This window comes from Embiotoca jacksoni, unplaced genomic scaffold (assembly GCF_022577435.1).
Source record: "Embiotoca jacksoni isolate LCO1_2020_lvr unplaced genomic scaffold, fEmbJac1.0.p SCAF_2, whole genome shotgun sequence".
In the NCBI taxonomy this organism is placed as follows: Eukaryota; Metazoa; Chordata; class Actinopteri; family Embiotocidae; genus Embiotoca; species Embiotoca jacksoni.
Window position 1 is genome coordinate 9480048 of NW_027185340.1, and position 6254 is coordinate 9486301.

The following is a 6254-nucleotide window of genomic DNA, read 5'->3' on the forward strand; positions in this document are numbered from 1 at the left end:
GGACCCTGAGACGAACGGCTCGGTGTCCGCTACATGTAAACCCTCCGGGAAATATTCCGCTATAATCCTCCGCATCCGTGCCGGGAACTCATCTCACAATACCACCAGAAAACACAGGAGCACTTTTGGCTCAGGACGACAGCAGGCTCCCGCTGCCTCGGCTCAACGGGCCGCTCAGCTGAACCAAAAACCTGCAAAAAAAAACAAAAAAAAACCGAAGTGACGTAGCAGAATCCGCTCCGCTAAAAACACAAGAGGAACAGCTGAGGAAGAACCAGGGAGCAGCGGCGGTCCAAGTCAGTGGGACGGAAACATCAACTTGTTCCGAGTGGAAAAAACAAAAAAACAAAAACGATGCTGAGTTTTCATCCTGAGGGAAAGAAGAAAAAAAAAGAAGAAAAAAGAAAAAAGAAAAGATGCGCAGATCAGAGAAGTGGCGCAGTCCGCACACGAGTCCTCCTCATCCTCTGCGGTTCTCCACGAACACACACAGCTCGAATGAACGCAGGGAAAGCTCAAAGTATTCCCATTTTCTGCTCTGCATCAGCGGACTCTCCAATTAGTGCCGCACAGGAGCGACGAGGGGGGACGGCGGGGGCGCGCATTCCACTGGCGGGCACGGCCGACACAGATTTCTGACGGGGGCGCGCTCCGAGAGGCTTCTCGTCGAGCGCAGCACAAGGAGGGGGGGGGGGGGGGGGGGGGCACGCGAGGATAGGTGTGCGCGGGCACGTGGGAGAGTCTCCTGGAAACACAGGCCGAGCGTATCCGCGCCGGCGCGTTCACGAGCGGGCCCCGCCGTCCAATCAGCGCGCAAGATGAGAGCTGGAGGTTTTTATGCTGGAGCTGCAGTGGCTCGTGCTGGATGTGGGTCAGAGGTTAGAGCTCTAAATAATGCAGCAGAAGAAGAACTCGGGAGGTCCCAACATGCACTGGTGATGCTGCATGGATCCCAGATCATCCATCATCAGAGATCATCATCATCATCATCATCATCATCATCATCAACATCCAGGACATGGTCCAACCTTACACCCCAGCCCGTTCACTCCGCTCTGCATCGGCCAATCGGCTTGTCGCTCCCTTCCCTGCGATCTAAACACTCTACAACAGGGGTGTCAAACATACGGCCCACGGGCCGGGTCCGGCCCGCCAGGGGGTCCAGCTCGGCCCGCCGGATGACTTTGCTAAGTGTGAAAATTACAGAAAGACATAAATTGCATTTCTATGAGAATATGGAGGTTTATGAGTACAAACGTTTTTTTTTTTTTTAATCGATCCAGTAGTTGCTTCAAAAACAGCGTAAATGCGACGTCTGCTCCGGAGGAAGAAGCGCTCGGTGCCACAGGCAGCAGCGCTCGCTGCTCGCTTTGTGACGCGTTTGACGTCAAACGCGTCACAAAGCGAGGGAATCTGCAGAGGAGAGCCGGGGCAGATGAACAGTGGGCTGATGTCTGAGTTTTTGGTCTTTATGTTTCTAGTTTATTGTAGAAAGACCTTAAAACAGGGTTTATCATCCAAAAACCTTCACCAATGATTTAAACAAGAGAAATATTGTCGTTATGTATGCGTTATTATGCTATGATTTTACTGGTCTGGCCCACTTGAGATCAAAGTGGGCAGTATGTGGCCCCTTAACTAAAATGAGTTTGACACCCCTGCTCTACAACATCACGACTGTTTGCTGTCCCGGCTCCTAAATGGTGGAATGAGCTCCCCAACGACATCAGGACAGTGGGAACTCTGTACATCTTCCGCCAAAAACCAAAACCACACCTCTTACCTTGAACACTTCACCTTGAATAGGAAAAAAAAAAAAGTATCACTTAAATGGCACTTATTGCACTTTGTAGTTTGGCTTTCTTGAAGAAAATTGTATTTTCTTGATTCCTGTTGTTCTGAATTTGTACCCTCATGGTTGAAATGCATTTATTGTAAGTCGCTTTGGATAAAAGCGTCAGCTAAATGAAATGTAATGTAATGTAATCACCACCATCACTATCATCACCAGAGATCATCATCATCAAAAAATGATGAGCAGCAGAATTTCCTCAGTGATGTGATTTTGAACTATCATATTTAAAAATGCTTCCATCTGCAGTTACTCACCTGTTCTGATTGCTCTTTTTTCTTCTTTTTTTTTATCACTGTGACTTTTTATGTGTATAAAACATTACTTTAAAAAAAAAAAAAAACTAATCTTTTGATCTGCAGATATGAAATTTATTTTGATTTATAATAGCAAAAATTTTAAACACAAGATTTTTACAAAATAAAATAACTCAGTGCAGGGGCATAAAAACCCATAACACCTGATAATGTAAAAAAAAAAAAAAAATAGTTATAGAAAACAAAGTTCGCATACAGAAATTATATCATATACAGAAGTTAAATGTTTTTTTTAAGCATTTAATAGAGAAACAGATTTTTATCAGAAGGGAGTTGTTTTTTTTTTTTTTTAAATGTATTTAAATTATGCATGTAATTTTACTTTTATTATTATTATGATTTATTGTCGGAAAAACCTGCTAATTGAAAATTAGTGAAAATGAGTTTGTTAGCTAAATGACGTCATCAGCTATTAGCTTAGCCACCTGACACAGGTAAGCTAACTAGCGCGACAACAAGCTTCGTGAAGGCTGTTTTCATTCCAAGTTCAGTCGCTTGATATTAGCCGACATGAATATACTACGTCACTAACTAGTTAACCGACCGGTTCCTACCTCTGACCAGCGGGTCGCTGGTCGGTCGTCACGGCCCGGTGACGTACGGAAGCTCCGAATCCGAACGAACCTCAAATCTGACCGAACTTTAGCTGTTTTAGCCTTTTTTTAAAAAAAAAATTTTTAACTGACATTGTAGGCGGAGTCAAACGGCTTGTGATTGGCTGGAAGTCCGTTCAATCAATCGAATTTGACCAATGGGTATTCGTGCTCCCGCAACTCCAGTGTGACTCAACGGAAGTGAGGCCCGTCAGCCCGGCTGGACGCGGCCCGGTCCGGTAGCGTGCTCGATACCGGGGGCTGTCAATCACACACGAGACAAAAGGACTAATCCGGGCCAAAATATTTTTATTCTTCTTTTTAGTGCAATAAAACTACAACAAAGAATAAAAAATAAGTCTTTTAATGATGTTTCAATAACAAAAATAATAATAAACATTTTGGTGCTTTTTCTTGTTAATGTATAAACCTTTTTTTAAAAAATAAAAAAATTATAATTTTATAATAAATAACAATTATGTATTTGCATCTTCAGGGCTGACGTTCCTCTTTTTAAGAGACAAAATAATAATAATATCTAGATATTGGTAGTGGGTGTCTTTATCAGCAGTAAAGTAATTAGCCTGACTTTAATGCAGAAAAACACAATATATATATATATTATATATATATATATATATATATATATATTATATTGTGATATATATGTATATATATATATGTATGTATATCACAATATAATATATACAATTAAGAAAAAAGGGGGTTTGACTAAATGTGACTGAACTTTAAGTAAAAACTATTTTCTGATTTCATCCAGTGCATTTTGAAGACACAAAGTCTCTGATAAAGAATAAACAATCATCTCCTAATATTGTTAAATATAACAAATTAATGGGTGCCTGGTTGGGGAGGGGGGGACTGGTATCATGACTTCGTGCCTTTGAGCATGTCCTCAGCCTGTGTGCAAACAGAACGACACGGAGGTTCAACACAACGTGTTGTGACAGCAGACAGAGACAGATGTCTGCATGTGCAGCCATGGAAACGCACACACGGAGTCACATGACCAGATCAGATCCCCTCAGGGTGCTGAACCCCCCCCCCCCCCCACACACACACACACATACACACACATGCAGGAAGGAAAGTAGGCCAACATGCTGCAGGCTGAGTTGTACTCACTGAAACACTTGATGTTCAGGGTTCTCAGAGGATGACCAACTCTCTGTCCTCCTCAGAAAAACAACATGCCGCGTCACATCTTCGATCTCACAGACGGATGACCAGATCGTGGTCCCAGCGTTTTCCATCCAGCAGGTGGCGCTCTAAGCATAGCGGACCTCTGGCCGGTTGACCGATTTATCTCCTTATTGACTGGATATTGAAACAAACTGGGCTAACTTTAGCCCTGGTTAACAGGTTAGCTCAGAGTTTGCGAGTCGACCAAAACAGAAATCAGACATTTTACCGACACGTCATACTCACTTTGTAACTTTTCTGAGGACCAGTCTGAAATGAAAAGGAGTCATAAAATCCAGCAGTTCAATCCAGCTGTGTGTGACCTCACATCTCTGCATACAGCAGTGGAAAGAAAGAAAAACTGCTGAAAAATGCACGAGGGTTGTGACTTCGTTGGTTTAAACTGCGGCTCTGGGCGGGTTCTGTCGGGAACAAAGACGGGCTGTCAGGAAAATACAAAACAAATATAAATAAATGATAAATCGACTCGATAACAACAAAAACCAAACTGAAAACATGTTGAAATGTCTTCATAGAAGTCTGTTTGGCAGCTTTCAGTCTCCTTCGCGTTTTTACTCTCCTGGAGTTTGGACCGATGCAGAAGTGTCTTCAGCTGCAATACCACCGAGTGCCACCAGAGGTCGGCTCCAAAAAGCCTCCGGCTCCATAGACTCCCATTCAACTTCTCTCGTCAAATACAAAGTGAATAAAATGTCCCCAGCAGTTATCTCGGTGTTGTTAGCTAAAGTCACTCCTCCTTCTTAGTTTTCTGGCGGTCCATCTGAAAATAATCCCTCATTCATTAGAAAATAAGCTTCAAAAAGACCTGTTTTTGGGGGCGTGTCTGTTTGATTGACAGGCCTGTGGTGCAGTCAGGTTACAGCTATCGGTGGGCGGGACGTAGTATCGTCAGGTTTCCAATCGGATCGGTCAGATCCACCGCTGGCTCCTCCCCCAGCTCGTTCAAATATGGTCACTTCCTGCTCCAAACCGCTCCGAACGAGCAAAGATGGTGACGGACAGAATCTGAACTGGAGGCTTCATAACGTTCACAAACCAACGATGACATCACTGATGGCTGCTGATTGGTCCAGACGGTGATCCAGCAGGTGTCTGCTTCCTGGTATCCAGGTTTCGTAAAGGTCTTCAGTTTTTGTCCTGACGTGCAGTGAACTGTTGGATCTTTTATCTACAGGCGGGTGTTTTTCTAAATCGTCCAACCAGTATAATTTGCCAAAGAGTCTAAAATCTTTTGTAACTGAGAAGTTTCTGGTTTTGATTTTTTTTTTTATAAATTTGCACAAAAATCTAGAAGTAGTTTTCACGTTGACGCGGTGGGTTGTTGAGTTTAGATTAATGAGAGTTAAATGCACTTTAAAAAAAAAAAAACTGCAGATGCAGTTTATTACTTTTTTTTATATATATATATAATTTCAACTGAAAGACAAAATGGATGAAATGTATTCTAATCTATCTATTAACTAAAGTTGTGCACTAAAAAAAGAGAGTTGGAACAATTTCTGCCAAAGTTTTTGTAGAAACTGTTGTCTGATGTGAAAACATCGCTGTCAGCCTGAAGAACATATTATTAACACGCATGAGCATCAGGTCAGATATGTGATATATTCTGCACACCAACACAGGAGCTGTCCTGTATGTGATCAACATATTAGCATCAGTCCCGTTACTGGTTCATAAAGGGACATGTCGCCCTCTGGTGGACGCAAGCTGTCATTTCTTTCTCAGAAAACCACCTGTTTTGTCTTTTTCTCTCCCACCCTCTCCATCTTTATCTCCTCCTTCTCCTCCTCCAAATTTACCTTTACCTCCTCCATCTTTCCTGGCTCCTCCTCCTCCTCCTCCAAGAGAACTTCTTGAGGGAACTTCTTGAGTTCATTGAATTCACTGAATGTTCACTTGGACTCCAGGAGAAGCGTATTTGAATTCGGGGGTCAAAGGTCACTGTGACCTCACAGAACACATTTGTGGCCAAAACAAAAATTTCAAACACTGATTATGTCAAAAATTTTACAGAAACAACCAAACTTTACTCTTTAAATTAGTGTCTTTGAAGCGTTAATTCTAGAATGAAACACTGAAGTCGTTGCACACAGACTGTATATTTATGAAAGAAGACATCAGACAGGAGACAGTTATGACTAACATATATTATGATATACTTGGCTAAATAAAAGTGGATTTTTTTAATTTTTTTTTTAATACAAAGAACAGAAATACGGCAGACGTAAAGGCACAAGTTCAGGAAGGAAAACATTTGGCTCCATTTTG